The sequence below is a fragment of the Larus michahellis genome, chromosome 6 (assembly GCF_964199755.1).
Source record: "Larus michahellis chromosome 6, bLarMic1.1, whole genome shotgun sequence".
NCBI lineage: Eukaryota > Metazoa > Chordata > Aves > Charadriiformes > Laridae > Larus > Larus michahellis.
Window position 1 is genome coordinate 42,765,172 of NC_133901.1, and position 18,383 is coordinate 42,783,554.

The window sequence follows — 18,383 nt, forward strand, 5'->3', positions numbered from 1 at the left end:
ATTCAGAATACCTTCCTACATTGTTCTCAAATGCTCCTACAAAGACACAACACAAGACAAGCAAGGATAAAAGCAAGAGGAGTAAGCTTTTCAGCATGAGAACTCTCTCCAGTGGTTCTCTTCTTGATCTTAGTCACATTGTAATTTCATTATCTCTTCTTTATGCAGCTCATGAAACAGTTTCTTCCATTTGGATTTTACTCTGCTCAGGTATATTCCACCACTGCATGGATCTTACCTATGAGCCTCCTAGGATTAACATGAGAGGAAAGGGAAGTATGAAATTCAAAACTGGCCTTTGTTCACTTGGTGTAGTTTAACTTCAAAGCTATTACAGACCTAAAGCTGAGAGATTTGGGAAAAAACGTACATTACTTCCTGAAGATGGTTTCTTCATCACTGTGAACTTCCTCAGCCAAATGAAAACTTAAATCACACAGTCAGTGCTCCCTTCTCTCATTAATGACAGATTTTCCCTCATTTTCTTCTACAATCCAATTGAAAGGCAATGCACTTGAGCACAAATTTGAAGTCTCAGATCTTTATTTTAATTTCTGAGATTCTGGGGCAAGAGAATGGATAACACTGAGGACGAGGCTAAGGTCCTTTCCATACTTAGTTTCTTTTTTCAGCTGTCACTTAAGAGACCAGTTTAACCCACTCAGCTAAACTCTCCAGAGCTATAGGAAAGTATTAGGAAACTCCTTCCAAGTTTCCTTTAGCAGATTTCATGAGAAGAATGCAGAATTCAAAGCAATGTTTATGCTGAAATGTGTTATGGGTAAGTCAATACATCTGCCTTCTAATACTTCAAAGTGGTTTACCTTTAGATGTGCTTTTCTAAAGTAAATCTTGTGAGTAGAAGGTTTCGTTCTCCAACAATAGTTGTTCTAGAGATGCGTGAAACCCACACCATCCCCACTTAAGCATTTTAATAGAAAGGAGATGGAAAGGAGCTATTACAGTTCCTCCCTTCACCTACCACAACCAGATATTGTCTCCAGACAGAGGACAATATTAAGCCGATAACATATACAGCTAGCAATAAGGAGAAAAGGGAGAAAACATATAATCTTCAAACAGGAAGTATCTTCAAAGATATTAATCAAGTCTAGGGAATTTTATCATGACTTATTGCTTAGGCTTTTAAAATTATTTTAAAACACGAAGCATGTAATTCTTCCCATCCTTTGACATGAAGGCCATTCACACTAGTGAAAACAGGGAACAAATGCTAACGAATGCTGCCCATTTCATATGGGTCACAAAAGGCTGAACCTGTCAAGAAAATAGGTCAAAACTCACACGTGTTGTTTCATACGTTAATAAGAAGTGCATGGTATGTGTCCTTAAGAGCTGGACCCTTTGCTCCTGCCACGATTTTGTTCCCAAGTAGTATCCTAGAAGACTATACTCTGCACTCTTCTGCATTCCCTTCCACTTTTAGAGAGTATAAAAAGAATACTTTCATGGCTAGAAAAGCCTTACGAATCCACAGCATGTTGTTCTCGATATCCTTCAACTCCAACATGAACTAGAGATTAGTTTGTATCCATAAAAAGAACTACAGCTGTTTGTGCTCGTCTACTTACAAGAGGCTTGAAAACCACATATTAGGGAGAATTTGTTTGGGAGCACTTCAAAACTCTTGTGTGTACTCCCTATGTAACCAACAGCTTTGCCTTCCCTTCACCTCTACTGAGACTATAAAAATCATTCAGGGGAAAGCCTACAAAATTCACTTCACCTGAATATCTCTCTAAGTGATTCACACTGTAACCCCAGTGGCATTTGGAATAAATCATTATTAGTTCATATTTCACCTCATCTTAGCAGCTTTATTTGTGTCCTGTATCCTCTACTTGGCAGCCATTCTTTCCGCTTTGCTGTCTCTTTGCACCCTTTAACACAGATGACTGATTGGATTAAAATAATTTAGGACTGAGATGATTCATGTTTCAGTTCAAGTCAACTGTACAGCCTGTTCTGCACTGGAGAGACCGCCTGTAGCTTACCATGCATTTGGGTATGTTCCAGTGACTTGGAGGTGTGAAAGGACTAGGGCAAAACTGAGGCACTTCACTTTGGCCTTTTGTGCTACAGCAGCTGTTGATAGAGCAGTCCGCTGGCAAAGGCAATAGCAAGCAGGGCTGTGAGTTAACAGGCAAGCTCTTCACCTACACAGGCTCAAGCTCAAATTCAGGCTCGGGTCACAAGTGAAAATGTTTGATGTGATCATCCAAGCAATTTTGCAAAACTGCTGAGCAATTGGTTGCTATTGGTGGTCCTGCAAAGAATGTGCCATGAACCAGTGTAATAAAAGGCTGTTGCAAGTCAAGACTGAATTACTGTATAAGGCAGCAGTCACAAGTTGCCAATCTCTCCAATTTTCACATACTGCCAGGTATCTTAGTCCCTATGTTTTGCAGGTTACAGCCTCATTTTCCATACTTCTGGAAACTGTTTTGCATCCACCACTGGACTAAAAGGTGTCATCATAGCATGTGACATTGAGTAAATTTTCACGGGTTCTCAGGAAAGGCAGAGTAACAAAGAATATTTTTCTTTAAGTCATATGCAAAATCAACAGCAAGCTTGACATTCAGAAAAAACAAAGGCACCTCCAATGCTTTTTGGGTGTTTCTACAACTCTTTAGGGCATAACACGGGTAAGTCACATGTGTCCCCGTTCTCCTCGGTGTGACTGATGCCATCTTTTACTTAGGCCATTCCAAGAAGTGCTGCAATGTGGCCCTCGTCCTCTGATCCCTCAGCAAAAGATATTACCATCTCGGTAACACTAACAGGGCATCTGTCTGCTCTGAAACCACTATTTCCACAGGGCTCTATTGAGGGAGGGCCCTGTCTGCAAAGCAATGTTAGTATCAGACAGTGATATTTCAATGGCTGAGCAACAGGTATCTCAGTTTAAACACTTGTGCCTGTAGTCTTGCAGTTGTTAATGTCACAGGAATGTGAAAAGTCCCATGTTATAAATAGGTTTATATAAAAGCAGTCTTAAAACAAATAAATAAATTATTAGTACTGTCATTCCTAACAACCTTAGACATGAGCCAAATTCTATACACTAAACATTTCATGTAGAACAAAAAGATTACTATACCTTCCTTACCCCATCAAATTTACAGCCTAAATGCTCATTTTCAAACTCATGCAAAGTTTGCAGTTGTCAAGATTTATAAATTGTCCTATTTACATCCCTTCTAAAGACAGTAGATTGAGTAAATCATCAGTGTAAGCTTAATAAAACCAGGGAAGTTTCTCTAGAGCAAATCTAGCCTTAGCAGTCTAATCCAAAGCACAAACATCAGTAAGAAGATTTATTTTTTTTTTGTAGGAAAATACTTCTTTCAGTTACAGCAGTTCTGTCAGCAGCAGGGTTTTGCTGAAGACACAGCACAGGAATTCTACGTACCTGGCTTGCAGAACAAAGCAAATGCTGCAAGAGTCACGTCAGTGTAGGAAAATTCTAATACATTTTCCAAACACTGATATCACCTCACTGTGTATAGAGATGTCAGGATCTTGTGATAATAGACTACAAAGCTGGCCTCACGGTGGTTGGTTGGCGTATTACCTACAATGGCAACGAAATTGGCTCTCAAGATTCACCTGAAACTGGGGCTAAATAGTACGACCAGTGGCCGGGAAGAATGAGAAGGGATTCATTCCTCTTTACAGTGAACTTTGCCTCCCTATCCTTCTGGGGTTTTTTGGTTGTTTTTGATTTTGTTTTGTTTTGTTTTTTTAATTTCTAAACTTACACAAGCAGCAGTGTTGATGCAGATTTAGTGCCAAAGATTTTTTTGACCGCTTTCAGGAAAATTTTAACCAACTCTTGCCAAGAAGACTTTATGTCAGAGAACCGTTTTAAGACCCACTTTAATTTGGGCTACTACAATACATACTCAGTCATAATCCATCAGATCTATGACTGAGAAGCACGGAAATCCACAGTAAAAATGGCCAAAGTAGGTCTTCTGATGCTGACTGTAATTTGAAAGATAAGTAGAATTTGCTCAAACACTGTTTTTAACTTTATCAGGCTTGAGTCAAGCCTTAGGTAAGCTGTACAGTGAGCTGCAGTTCAGGTTAAACTGTCTCAGCACACAATCAAACACAGACATAACCCTAAAGTAAAGCTCATCATGTGCCTCTTAGTCCATCATTGTTTGGTATTTTTATTTATGGACTCATATGTGATTTTCTAATATTACAGTTTATCCTGGAGATAGTTATCACCTACATTATTTTATGATAGCACAGTTGCAGTATATGTTGCCTTATATGAATTTGTGTTTCTTTCTCCCCACAAAGCATCTACTCTCAGTATTATCATCCAACTTCAGCATTCTACCTTGTTACAAATAATTAGCTTCAGACACTAAAAAAATGAACAACACATATGTAAAAAACTTGCTAAGGGGAATTTTTGCAACCCATGTTTTACCCACAATGTAAAACCAAAGCCATTATTCATTTCCCTCAACGTCTAGACTTCACTGCAACTTCCACATGTGTACCAGAAGATGGTTCAGAAACAGACACAAAAATCTGAGATTACATCATTGGATAGCACAAGCTCTCCTATGTAAAGTTTCATAAAGGACATTTCCTGCGTAGGCTGTAGGCACACTTAACGGGCATACTTACAACTGCTATATGTTTTCCACTGACTGGAAAAACAGAATGGAAAATCCATACCCTTCCACACAGTGCCATGCCTAAAGGGTCACACAGAAAGTGACTGTACCCCTAATGTAACAGCATTTCCTTCAAAAGCCCCAGTACTTTAAAAATGTATTACATATGCCCAGATGCACCCTTTGGATTGGTATAATTGATTTTTATAAAGTTTTTCAGATGTCTGAAGTTAATCATGTGCATAAAAATTTACACAATCCCTCAGGACACACAACTGAAATGAAGGAGTTAAAAGTATGTTAGGTCAGTACGAAAAGTTACTGAATTTTTAAAATATTTTTCCAGTCTAGTATTTGCTGCTAGCTCCACAGAACTGTACATTAATAAATCTCCTGTTTCACACTTTTTAAAGCCAAGGTTAATACTGATAGATGAGCTGGGCTGCAAACTGTATTGTTATTAGCCCTACTGTGATTTGATGTAGAAAGCAGTACTTTGGTATAGCAAACCTTACAAAGAAGAGGAAGAACAGACCTGAGAAATGCACAGAAATTGGAATCAGAAGTTCAAGATTCTATTTTTGGTTTTTTTCCATGTTTTCTGTGTGACCTTGGGAAAATTATTTAATCTTTTCATATCTCAGTATTTCTACCTCCACAATAGAGATAATATGCTCTTCATCGTCATGAGGCTACTCTCAACTAGTTTTTGCAGTTTGTTCCAAGATTCACAACTGGAAATATAATTTCTTTTTTCCACTGTTCAGTTTCTTCCTTTACTGTACAGTTATCAAACAGTCTAAATTATGCTATTACATATGAAAGGCAGAGATTGTTACTGAAGTGGATAAAGAATGCATAGTAATTCATTTTCTCAACAGGAACTATTCAACAGAAATAATTTACAGATACCCACCAAGCTGACTTCAGTTATCATTTACAGGTATATTTTACTTTGTAACATGAGTCAAGTAGAATCAAGCTTTTTAATGGTAAAATGTAACTCATGAAAATATGTATCATGTAGTTGTGTACATTCTTTGATCAAAGAGCCTGATATGTAATAATGTATTCCCTTGAGGAAGCTGAATATTAAAAATCACTGGATCAATTTTTTCTCTATGATACATAAGCAAAAAGGAAAACTATCTGTGGAGAAGGTGCTGAAACAGATCTATGGTCAGAAGCAACTAATTAACAGGAGATGATTTAAGAGAGAGATCCTTGAAAGAGGGCTGAGGCCCCATAGGTGAAATTCGTCCCTTGAAGTCAGGGGACAAAGTCAAACAGATAGTAGAATCTTTTTAGGGTCTTCTGCTCTATTAGTGGGACAAAAATTGTCAATGTGAGTCGTTGACCAGCAGCGTCATCCAGGAAACAAGGGCAACATTAGCAGGATGAAGCACTACAAAAACAAACCAACAAGATTTCCACAACCTTCCCTGGACATTGCCCAGAACAAAAATCACAGAAAACTGTGTAGTGCAGCCTGCTCTGAATATCAGATAGTTGTTTCTGTCCCGTCCAGACATGAGCTACCCTTTTCAAGGCCAACTTCTACTTTCATGCACAAAAGTGCTCCATTAAAGTCAAAGGATTTAAAGTAGGGCAATTTGTATCAAAGTTTGAACTGCAACAAGTCTTAAGAATACAGTGAGGCTCAGCCATAAAAGGAAGGAGTGAAGGAAAGAATAAGACTGTATTCTTAAAACCTTATAGAGGCATTTCTAGTGCCTAGAGCATGTGGCTACTATCACATAGTGCTGGTAACTGCCCAGTACTGAGCTGTGACTTTGAGCTGTTCTCCATCAGACTGCAAGTAGTATTACTGTACACTAGACCGGTCACAGTTGTAAACATATAACCAGAGAATAGAATATACCTCAATGTTTTGGGTAACACCTCTCCCCTTACTTTTCTACATTTGACATGCTATGCAAATTCACTTAAAAAAAGAAAATAAGAAAGACAGGTTTAAAAACAAACCAAGAAAAAATGTTTTCTCTTCTTTAATCAAAAGTTTCAGATCTGAATTTAGACATTCTTTCGCAGTGCCACCACTCACAATCCTGTTGTGCAGACTGCAGAGAGCCTGCTCAGCTGAGTCCATATCTCCTAGAGATTCTTCTCATTTCCCCTAGTCCCAGCAGAGAGTGACCAGTCAGCTCTTTGCTAGCTAATCCACAGGGCCACAGAACAGGCCTTCGCTTACCCTTTACAAGGACCTGGCAGGAAATAGCTGTTTCTAACCTCATTTCTCTTTGTAACCCTGATCTCTGGAGTACCTGTAAACTCAGGTCTCGGCTCCCTTCTACCAGGCAGATCCTGCGGTCAAGTATTCCTTGTCACTCACCCCAGAGACAGTCCTGGAGCAGTCCAGCCTTCAAGCCCTCCAGGGTCTTGCATCCCAGCAGTATCACCATCTTCTTCTAATTCTCACTAGTTCACACTTCTAGTACACCTTTCCAAGCAGTTCCCATTGTCCTCGAGTGCCAAAGCCAGCATTAACTAAACACAGCCCCCTCCTGGCTTTTAAAGAAACCATGTATGCTTCCACCTTAGCATGTAAACAGATGGAATCTGGGTTTATAATAATCCTCCAACTGTTATTTAAAAATATGAATCCTTTTGATGCTGCTGTCCTCAGCTGAAGTCTCTGAGTAACAGAAGCACGTGTCAGAACTCTTAACGTGTATTGATACATCTTATTTGAAGTGCTACTTTCCAGATGCACTGGTTAAAACTCACTTTCTGCTGCTGCTCAGTGAAGTAAGAAGAGAACTTAATCTGCTGAAGGACAGAGTTGAGGTAGTAGCATCAGGCAGCTCAGTGGTTGGTCATATTCACTGCATAGATTCCTTCTGAAAATCATTCCTCTGAAAAAGACAAAACCACACCAATCTTTCAGGTCCTGGATCATTATGTTCAGTCAGTTGAGAAATAAGTTTCATGCAGTAAAAGCTGTTCTCTTTGAGCACTGCAAAGACCATTTTTTTCAACTGAAGGAATTAAAAACATGAAAACTCCATGAAACACCACGTGAAACTCCATTTCAATAAATCACACCCACTTTAATTTTTGCTTTAGCCCAAATTGTCACAGTAGAGGATGGACAAAGGCAAAGTAAGCAAAAAAGAAAACACAATTCAGGATACCCATTAGCACTGCATCAAAAGAAGGTGACTGTAAATAAGCTAGGGAATCCTGAAGGGTTGCAAAACACAGAAACTTCATATGAAACATGACTCTTCTCTTTCCTGTTGTGGGCCGCTATCAGAAAAGGAACTTACTGTGTCAGATTTCTCCTTGCTTCTTTCACTGACTCAAACCTCCTTGATTTTTTCTCACATGTAGGAGCTAGACCATAGTGATTTCAGAGACAGCGCTGAGGAGGCCACAGCATACGTTAGAGAGCTACATCTTGCAGCCTCCCTTCATTGTGCTGTTTCCTGAAATAGAAAGAATCCTCATCACAGCTGAACCTGCTCCATTTTTACTGAGTCACAGCACAAAGGCAATTGCTTATTAGAGCAGGTCATGAACATGGCTATAGTGTGAGCTGCCTGAATTCCAGCTTTTAAAAATAGAATTACTTGCAGGAGTTTTCAAAATAACACAGCTGAGTGTCCAACATCTTTGGAAGCCATTTCTGGGAAACCTAGGATTTGGGGTGTAGATAAGATCAGTGCATTTCTTTTGCCAAAAGAAGGCCAGGGCCACATGCCTTACCAGAACAGCCATACAGACAGGAATGGCATGATACCAGTAAGGACTTAGAGCATAGTGCTTCAGCCACATGAGGTGGATCCTAATGCAAACTACTCTTCAGAGAGATGTATTTCTCATCCGCTGTTTAAGGAGGATTCTCTGAACAGAAAATCATGGCAGTTAAACCACTCCACAGGGATCTCAAATCAGTTCTAAATTTATCAGTCAAAAATGTTAAAACAAAACAAAAAGTCCCATAGCAATAAAGCAAAATCCCTTACTAAGCACATTGTGTCTTAGTGATTAGTTTCCTACTTGCTTGAGATTTTCACAATACTAGCATTTCTTGCCCAGTTTTGGATGTCTCAGGACTGGGGACAGAGATCTGAAAAAGGATCCTGCTTGTGCAAAGGATATTCAATTGAACTTCAGCAACTAAAACTCTTTGGAAATGCCAGGCTAAGTACTAATGCAACTGTCCCAGCTATTACATATTCAGTGCAAATTACTCAAAATATCAGTTGATTTGACAAGTCAAGAGGACACCATAATGTTTCTGTTTCAACATGTGAAAAAGAAAAAACCTGTCTTTCTCTGATTCCTCCCTCCAAGAGCTAGTGGCTTGGTTCTACTTAAGAAACATTGGTTCCAGCAGATTTATTTGACTTCAGTTATAATTTGACTGTTATTTTACTTGATCTCAATTGGCAAGATCTCATCAAAAGAAAAAAGCTCATCACAGAGCACACATTTCATTGGAACTTTCATTCCAGTCCCGCTACAACTAATATCTAACTTGTAAAGGAAAGGGCTGAGGAACAAAATAAAATAAATGGAATAAGGAATAAGACATTCCTGTTGTCTTGTCTTGGAGCTCTGTTCTTGTTAACTCGTGCGTTTCTCTAAACAAGGGGGAATTGAATCAGGTTACTCACATAACAGGATCCTGAATTTGTATCTCACTTGTCCTCCCCTAGGCCACTGAAACTCACTTGGAAAGCTTGGCTGACCCTAAACAAACTTTTTATTACTGAAATTGCAAATAAAGCTACATATTAAATTCATTTATTTTATTTATTGTGATTGAACAGAGGTAGACAAGAACATTTTTTGACATTGTGTGCCTTTCTCTACCAGTCCTTCATTCTGCTTACTGCATGAAAACTTTGTGCAAGTGCAAATTACATAGCTGTTTTGTCAGTTCCCATCTTATGAGTTGGACATTTCACATCTGACCATCAAGACATTCTTGATCTTCCTTCCTCTCAACTGAGAAACAATATTCCTACACACCTTTCAAATAAGAAAAAAATTACCACTTGGGAGAATCAAGCTGAGTCAGCTAGCACACTCACGTTACATGTTACAGTTCCTCCCTTATTCCCAGCAGAACCAAAAACACTAAGAAAGGAACGGAAGAATGTGTGAATGAAAACAGAAATGACTTCGGTTAAACCACTATTAAATAGCCAAGTCCTCATCTGAAGCAGTTCTGTCACTGTATTTTGTTGGAGCATTTGGCTACAGTCTCCTGACTAATGTTGAGTAGCGAATGTTTGCTTTTGCACATATTCTCTTGTGTAGATTTATGTAACTGGCAGGAGACTGTTAGCATAAATGTATTAAATGAAAACTGTTGTGCTTAAGTTTCAGTCTAGTTTGTTCTATTTCCTTTTTAACAGACATACTGCTACAATATTAGCTTACTCTAGATTATCTGTTCAGGTGATGGTGTTAAACAAATTTACTTTAGCTTGAAGAGCCAGGAAAAGTTCTGTGGGATGTTGAAAGTTTGGGAACTGAGATGCTACCCTTAGAAAAAAACATACACCAGCAGGCATTCTCCAGAGGCTGCCAAGTTTATTATCTTTACCATTACCTGCAATCATTATCTTTACCTGCAACTACAAAGTGGCCAAAGCATTAGTTGTAGGCCACTGTGAGAAAAGCTGCTGAGCCAGATCACATGTTCTATTGACAGTTAAATGAAAGATTCTCAGAAAAGTGTAGGTCATTTTGCTCCTCCTTTACTGCTTTGATGCAGTGAATATATCAGCAGCAGAGCAAAATATCCGTTAATTCTGTTTTGTTAAAGCAGGTGAGCTGGGCAGTCTTTCTTCTTTTGGATAATCTAGAGGTCATATATCCCTTTGTAAATACCTCTTTTAAAAGGCTCTGGGAATGCTTTTTATGTCATTTTAATGTTCAAATAATTTTTTAGTGCTCAAGGAAAAGTAGTGCTTGAGTGCTTCCCTTATTTGGAAGACCCAACTGGCACACAGTATTCTCAGCTAGTCTTCAGATGTCACAATTAAAACTGTTTCAATAAATCAATAGGTTCGACTGAACAAATCATCAGATCAAGGTGCCAAGTAATCAAACTGAACAAGACAGATACTTAGCTGACACTACTTTGTGGTAAGTATCAAAGATAATCAGTTCTGAGCCAGAGTATGGCATTAACTCCCTCTGTGACCTTGACAATTCAATTTACTGCAGTGCCCAAGTTTATCTGTAAATGGGCATACCATTTACTCTTGGAGTGCTGCAAGGCAAAATTATGAAGGTTTTGCATAAAGGCTGCAAACTCTAACCCATACTCAAACAGAGGATTAACAGTGACAGTTTTAAGAAAGATGCAATGATGGATTAATCAGCCTTCAACTGAGAGATGCACAGAGATATCGACTGAAACAGGTGGGAAGAGATTCACAATACCTTTCCCTTCATACAAATAGCATGCATTTACAACTGAATACCTGCAGTTGAACAGTGAGCTAGAATTAAAAGGCCAACATTTATTTAGACAAACTAACTGAAAATAGATCAAGTTTAAACTTAAAGAGAATTCCAGCTTTTCTTTCTCTCTAAAATCACAGCACAAGATTTGTGGATACTGTGTAGTCAACACTGACATTTTTAGGCTGGACTGGCTCCAAGTATGAAAGCAGCCTGGGTTGTGAATCAAGCTGCGTTGCTGGGGTTCATTCTGCTGACAGTCCATCTTGAATTACCTCCTGCCATAACTCTATTTCTACCCTGTATGAGGAATGCTATGCTAATAATGCAGCACAGGAAAATGACAGGAACAGTCCAAGGAGGTTAACTTTGACAGCCTCCTTTTTGATGTTTGAGCAAAACTCTAGAGTTGCAATTTACAATGTTTTATTGAACTCTATGTAACAGCTTGAGGTTTTGATTGTTTTGTTTGCTCTTGTATGTGGGCAACATTAGGAGCTTTGCAAAACTGGTAAGATAAGACTGAAAATGGGAATGATGAATGCCTGTCTTACAAGGGTAAAATTACCAAAGCAGTATCACTCTGAAAATATGATTCTCATCTGAGCTGTGCTGCTGTATTTTCCTAGGATTTTCTGTAAAGGTTCTGCAAAATAAAATAATTTTGAAGATCCGAAATATTAGATTCTTTTGGCAGTATTTTTGCCAATGCCAGAAATTAAGTTACAATCCCACGTGAATCAGACTGTTAATTGGACACATCTATAGTCCTAATTTTAAAGAAATTCCTTCCAGTCTTTTATCAGAAGGCAAGTGAAAATCGTGAGCTGTTTTGCAAATTGCTCATTCATTCACTAATGGCAGAAGGAACAGATCACCAAATCTCCTGCCCCCTTACATAGCACATACAAAGGACAGTGAAAGTCAGAACTGCTAAGCAATAACCAATCACAAATGGAAAGGCCTCATTTACTGCTGTTATAGTTTGGGTAAATGACAGGGCAAATGCACCCCAGATCCTCTAAAAGTTAGCACTTCTGTCTGAACAAGTCACATCAAAGTCACCACAGAGAAATAACACCTACACAGCCCATCAAAACCAAAGGAGTATCTTGTCATTGGTCATAATCGAGTAGAGGCTCCCAGAAAGCCGCACTTAGCACTAGTTTATTTCTGAACTCGGAACTGTAACCTCTTCATCTGGGCAGGGAATGAGATCAGGTATCAAAAGCATTATCCCGGAAGAAAGCACACCTGTATTTTGTGCTGCAGTATATTTATTTACTTTACATGTCAATTTTCCTAACGTCATCATTGGTGAGGAACCCCTCAGTAGCAGAGGACGCCAGCCTTGTTGGGCAGCGACCATTCTTTTACCATGGTTTTACCAGCAACCATTCCATCCATGATGATTGTACCTTCAGTTTACAGTTACTGCAACTAAAATGTGCAGATGGCTTACCAAAATGCCTCATACCCCTAATGAAATAATATTGCAGAAATTTATGAAAAATGAGGGGGTTATTTATGACAAAAACAGTCTTTCTGTGACTGATCTGAGGCTGAACAGCTAATGCAACAGTTGGGGAGATCAGATTGTGATTAGTAGAAAGGACAAAAGACTTGCAGAAGGACTTGCGGAAAACCCAGAATTAGCCCTTGACAGAACGAATTTCCCAAGAAAGGAAATTGCCCAGGCTGGAATGAAACTCATGGGTCAGAAGCAAATCACACGGAGCGAGTCACAGAGAAAAAGGGACAGCTAAATCTACTAGTAAGCTACTTTCCAGAAAGCAAATAGGATTGTTTGCACAGGATGGCCTGGCCAGAGTAGTCTCAGCTTCCTAAGTCTTCAGCTTTCTGTACTAAGTGGTGATCCTGAAGGCATTTCACAGAACTGTTCCAAGGCCACTGGAAGGTCAGCAATGTATTTTTGAAATATTATTTAAAATGCAAGTTTAATACTGTCACTGGTGCTTGCTAGAAAAAGAGAATAGAGAATTTTGTCCCTCCAAAAGACAGGCACAAGCTTCTGGGAACAAGTTTGTAGGCTCTTTTAGAGACTGCTGAGCTGGCAGAGCTCCCATACTTTCATATTCCCTAGCCTTGGGTGACTTAATGAGCAACACAAAAGATAGCAGGTACCACCCTGTTTCAAACAAAAACAAATTCTGAAGCAAAACTGATCTGACACTTATCAGAACAGGATTATGGACCAATTTGCAGTCATCCTTGCTGATGTGTTTACCAGGGAGCAGAAAACCAGGTTGCTAAAGGCCTTGTAAAGGTTCAGGAATAAGCCCTTAAATCTAAATATCATTTTTTTCTATCATATGTAGAATGGAATAATCTAACAGATCATCACCCTATTAATACTAAAATAGATCTAATTTCCCTCCATCTGGGTCATGTTTTCCAGACCAAGTCATCAATTACACTACTTTACGAGGCTTGACCATCTGCAGGAGAACTTCCTGTGGTCATTTTGCCCCTTTTGTTATTTACAGAGGGCTTCTAAGAGACAGCAGAGTTGATGAGGAATTCAAAGGATGACAAAGAGCTACAGCTAACTTCAAGGAAAATAAAGCATGTATTTTCATGCTGAGATTCACTAACACAGATCCCACTGCAAAAAGCTTCTGACAATCAAAATTCCTACCCCTTAAACACACTACTGAGTGTCTGAGGAATGTTTTAAATGCACTTGCATATACCATAAGATGAAACTAGTACAGAGCACACAGAAGTGCCTAGCCACATGCCACAGAAAGTCAAATCAGATTCTGCCCTCATTTATTCCCACCTAATCTTCCTAAAGACAATCAAATAGCCTTGATGCAAACAGGGTATGAACTTGCACAAGAGAGAGGCTTACAGCATGATAAATGCATTAAAGCTAAAAAATGAAATATCTCTTAAAGTTCTGAAGCTTTCTAGCAGAAGACGAAAAGATATTTACGTCTTTTGTTATACCAACTTCAGGATCAAATAATCACTTACTTGAAAAGCACCTCATTGCACGGTTACCCCCTGCAAATATCCATTATTTTCATTAATTGGTGGATATAGAAGTACATATCATCATCCCAGTTGGTTAACATCACCATTTGTAAATAAAGACATGCTAAGTTTAAATAAATTGGTTTTAGTAAATTTCTTACATTTTACCATACAATTTCACTGCTGCCTCAATACTAACAGCCAATGGTTCATAGTTCTGATAACTGTGTAATAAGAAGCAATTCTAAAAAAATACTTTGGTATTTCCATGGCTCGAGGCAGCAGTAGCCATAGCCATTTAAAAATCAATTTTCTAATTGCTTTCTTTATTAAAAGACAAATTGAGTATACTGCTGTCAGCATCAACACTTTTTTCCCTAATGAGATGTATAATTTTAGCTCTGAATGAATTTTGGAAAAAGTGATACCTAATATGCTGCTGAAAATTAAGTGATCTATAAAATTGACTCTGCACAATGCTATGGTATCCTTTTCTTCTTTCCACAGCAACTGTTCCTTTACTTTCTGTATTATCTTTTTTTTTTTTTTTTAAAAAATTGCAAAGATTTTGGGTTTATAATCCATGGTAAAAATGATCTGTTCTATTTGCATGTTGCCTTAGATCTGACAAACCTTTCATATAAACTGCACTGTCTTGTGGTAATTATTGATAACTTTAATCCTCTGTGAAAAGTAATGCATTCAGGCATTTGACAAGATGCAAAATGTCTCCTTTGGAGACATAAACTGACTCGTCAGTGGAACATTTTTGCAACTACCATTAAGTCACAATCCATATGAATATGAACTTTGGCCAAATATAAATACAGGAATAACTTAGATAACGATTTCCTGGACTGGTCTGTGCGGCCTGTGTATTGGACCAAAGGACTCCACTTAATATGCATCACAGTCAGTACTCAGGCACGGTGCACATATGACGAGAAACACGAAACCCCAACTGCAATCCTTTTAAGCCGGCTAGAGCTGCGCTGAGACTGTATTCAAAATGGTTGTTGTGTACTTCAGCGGTGCCATTGCTGGATTTATTCCCGCGCGCGACCCCTGAGACACTTTCGGGCGCTTTCATTCTCGAGTTTTGTTAACCCCTGCCATTCCAGACCCCGCGGACGGGGTGCGGGGGTGTCGGTCCCGCCTCCGCGCCCCGCAGAGGTCTCGGGAGCCGCCCCCGCCCCGCCCCGGCGCCTGTCCCTGGTGCTGACCGGGCCGCCGCGCCGGCCGCGGGGACGGGCCCGCCGGGCAGCCGCACGCACGGCCCCGCACACCGTCTGGCCCCGCCGCAGCCCCCCCTGCGCCCGGAGAAGGAGCCGAGCTCAGACCAGCTCCCGCCGCGGCCGGGGGCTTAGAATCATGGAATCGTCATGGTTGGAAAAGACCTTTAAGATCATCAAGTCCAACCACTAACCTAACACTGCCAAGTTACCACTAAACCATGACCCTCAGCACCACATCTACACGACTATTAAATACCTCAACCTCTTCCCTGGGCAGCCTGCTCCAACATTGACAACGCTTTCAGTGAAGAAATTTTTCCTAATATGCAATCTAAACCTCCCCTGGCACAACTTGAGGCCATTTCCTCTTGTCCTGTTGCCTGTTACTTAGGAGAAGAGACTGACTCCCACCTGGCTACAACCTCCTTTCAGGTAGATGCAGAGAGCGATAACGTCTCCCCTCAGCTTCCTTTTCTCCAGACTAAGCAACCCCAGCTCCCTCAGCTGCTCCTCATACAACTTCTGCTCCAGACTCCTCACCAGCTTCGTTGACCTTCTCTGGACCCGCTCCAGCACCTCAATGTCCCTCTTGTAGTGAGGGGCCCAAAACTGGACACAGTATTCGAGGTGGGGCCTCACCAGTGCTGAGTACAGGGGGACGATCACTTCCCCACACTGTTCCTGATACAGGCCAGGATCCTGTTGGCCTTCTTGGCCACCTGGGCACACTGCTGCCTCATATTCAGCCAGCTGTCGACCAACACCCCCAGGTCCTTTTCCGCCAGGCAGCTCTCCAGCTACTCTTCCCCAAGCCTGTAGTGCAGCATAGGATTGCTGTGACCCAAGTGCAGGACCTGGCAGTTGGCTTTGTTGAACCTCATACCACTGACCTCGGCCCATCGATCCACCCTGTCCAGATCCCTCACTCCTGTGCAAATCCTAGGTGACTCAGGTGTGGCACCTCGCAGGCTTAAGGGTTTCAATGCTTGGGAACAGGATTTTATTTTTTTTTTAAACAAAGTCATAAAGCAGTGTCTCAGTCATTACACTGAGAAAACAGCTGCCTTTCCGGAAGATACTTTTGGGAGAAGGCTACAAAAACTTCACACAGCACTGCTGAATGTAGGTAGCGGGTAGCTTTGGTTGTGACAAAACTCAGCAGTCATATGCAGTTACCAGAAGGCTAAGTATCTTAAATTCCGGTGGGCAATTACATCTTCATTCTGTACTTTTTTTAAATTGTTTTCCAAGCCCTTTGTCTCCGGTCAGGCTCTCGTTTTCATTTTCCCACTCAATTAAAGCGACCATTACCTATCAATGCCAGTGAACCACCAGAGGGCAGGGGGAAAACCTTCACTTCTACTTGTCCTGAGGGGAAATCACCAATTTCACACCTGTTCCAGCGGTGAGTAAACGGCGGCGGGGTGCAGGCTACAGGCTGTCAAAGCATTAAAGCTCACTGCTTAAGAGCTTTGGCCGAGCTCAGGCCGGACACTGGTTTCCCGCCTGCCCCTCGGGGCCGTTGCCAGAGGAGGAGCCCAGTGCCCCTTGCGGGCAGTGCCGCTTTCCCGAACCTTCTGTGTCCCCCGCCGCCCCCGCCGCCGCCGCCGCCGCCATGTCTCCCCTCGCCGCAGCCCTGAGGGCTCCCACACGCGTGTGGCCCTGCCGCCGCCCCCCCCCTCACCCCGGGTACCTGCTCCCCCGGCGCTCAGCCGAACCGCTCCCCACAGCTTTGTGTCCCCTTCCTGCTCTGCCACCAAGGCCGAGAGGCGACCTACGCTCAAAAAAAAAAAACGGATTTTTTTTTTTAAGAAGTGTCGAGGCACGGCAGTTAACGGTTTCTCAGCGCTCGCGCCGCAACCGCCCGCGGCGGCAAAGCCCCTCGCGCTCCTCCTCGCCCGCACAGCGCCCCCTGGCGGCGGCCCCGCTGCCCGGCGGCCTCCCCTCAGCGCGGCGCCCAGTGGGCACCGGCGCCCCGGGCCCAGCGGAGGCGGCGGGAAGGGCCGCGGACGCTTTAAAAGCTCCACCTCGGAGCTGCCGCCTCTCCCGCTTCCCTCAGCTTCCCTCCCCCGGGGCGGCGGTGATGTCCGTGGGTGCGTGTGACCGCAAGCGCCGCCCGCTGAGGGCAGCTGCGGCTCCGGCGGGGGCGGGGACCGGGACCTCGGTCCGCTCGGGGGCTTGGCTGCGGCGAAGCGGCCGCCCCACGCCTAGCGACACCCACCCGCCGCGGCGCGACACGGTGAAGCGTGGCCGGAGGTAGCGGTGGCGAGTGGGCAAGGTGGGTGGCGCTGAGGGGAGGAGCGGCGCCCGTACCCAGCGAGGGGATGAGGCCTGTCAGGCGGAGAGAGCCGGGCCGGGGGCGGCGGGGGCCGCCCGGGTCCCTCAGCCTCCAGCGGCCGCGTAGAGGGAGCAGCAGGCGGGGGGCGGTTAGGGCGTCAGTAGGGAGGCTAAGGGGCAGGCGCCGTGCTAGCCAAAGGCGGCTGTAGGGCGAGAGCCGCTTGCTGTCTTTAAAAGTCTCCCTGCAGCTCCGAAAAGTTTCTCTAGTGGACAGCATTGCCCAGTAAAGCCTTTACTGGGAAAGCAGAAACAAGTGGGTGAGTCGTTTGGCTGAACTCTAATTTCTGGGAGTTTGCTCAATTTAAGATTAAACCTTGCAGCCTTGTGTGCATATGGATTGGGGCACAGTGCTACCTCAGCGTGGTGTCGGGATCCTTGAGGGATCTGTGCAACCGAGAAACTACACTGACGGCATGGGGTCCCTCTTCTAAGCCTCGCTGTACGTTCGTTGTGCTGTGCCAAGCCTCAGGCTCTCTGGAGGCAAGCCAACACCCTCGAGGTCCTGTGACAGTGATGCCACAGCTCGTTCCCTGGTCTATATGGACCTGACGATGATCTGCGCATAGCCTCTTTAGCCATTTTCTCATGTGTGTTTGGGTTTTTTTCTCTTGCTGTTTTCCCCTGTAAGCCAAAACAGTCAATTAGGATCACCTGAAGCAAGGCACAAATTACAGTAGTGACAGGCTTGCTATAAACTTTC

At 42.4% G+C, this 18,383-nt stretch overlaps 2 protein-coding genes across 12 annotated transcripts in view; one reads left to right on the plus strand and one right to left on the minus strand.

Moving 5' to 3' along the window:
* WAPL (WAPL cohesin release factor) overlaps nt 1–17,412 on the minus strand; it is a 160,712-nt gene extending 143,300 nt beyond the window's left edge. Inside the window, exons 1-3 of one of the 3 annotated variants that reach the window (XM_074591006.1) lie at nt 17,040–17,284; nt 7,955–8,113; nt 7,413–7,540 (exon numbers count right to left, since the gene is read on the minus strand). The gene's annotated coding sequence lies outside the window, so the exon portion shown is untranslated. Of the gene's footprint in view, nt 1–7,412; nt 7,541–7,954; nt 8,114–17,039 lie in introns of all 3 variants that reach the window. The other 2 variants (XM_074591007.1, XM_074591008.1) reach the window with 2 other exon arrangements.
* Nucleotides 17,291–18,383, plus strand: part of LDB3 (LIM domain binding 3) — a 129,463-nt gene continuing 128,370 nt past the window's right edge. For 4 of the 9 annotated variants that reach the window (XM_074591017.1, XM_074591022.1, XM_074591027.1 and 1 more), the window contains exon 1: nt 17,423–17,624. The gene's annotated coding sequence lies outside the window, so the exon portion shown is untranslated. Of the gene's footprint in view, nt 17,625–18,383 lie in introns of all 9 variants that reach the window. The other 5 variants (XM_074591016.1, XM_074591021.1, XM_074591043.1 and 2 more) reach the window with 4 other exon arrangements.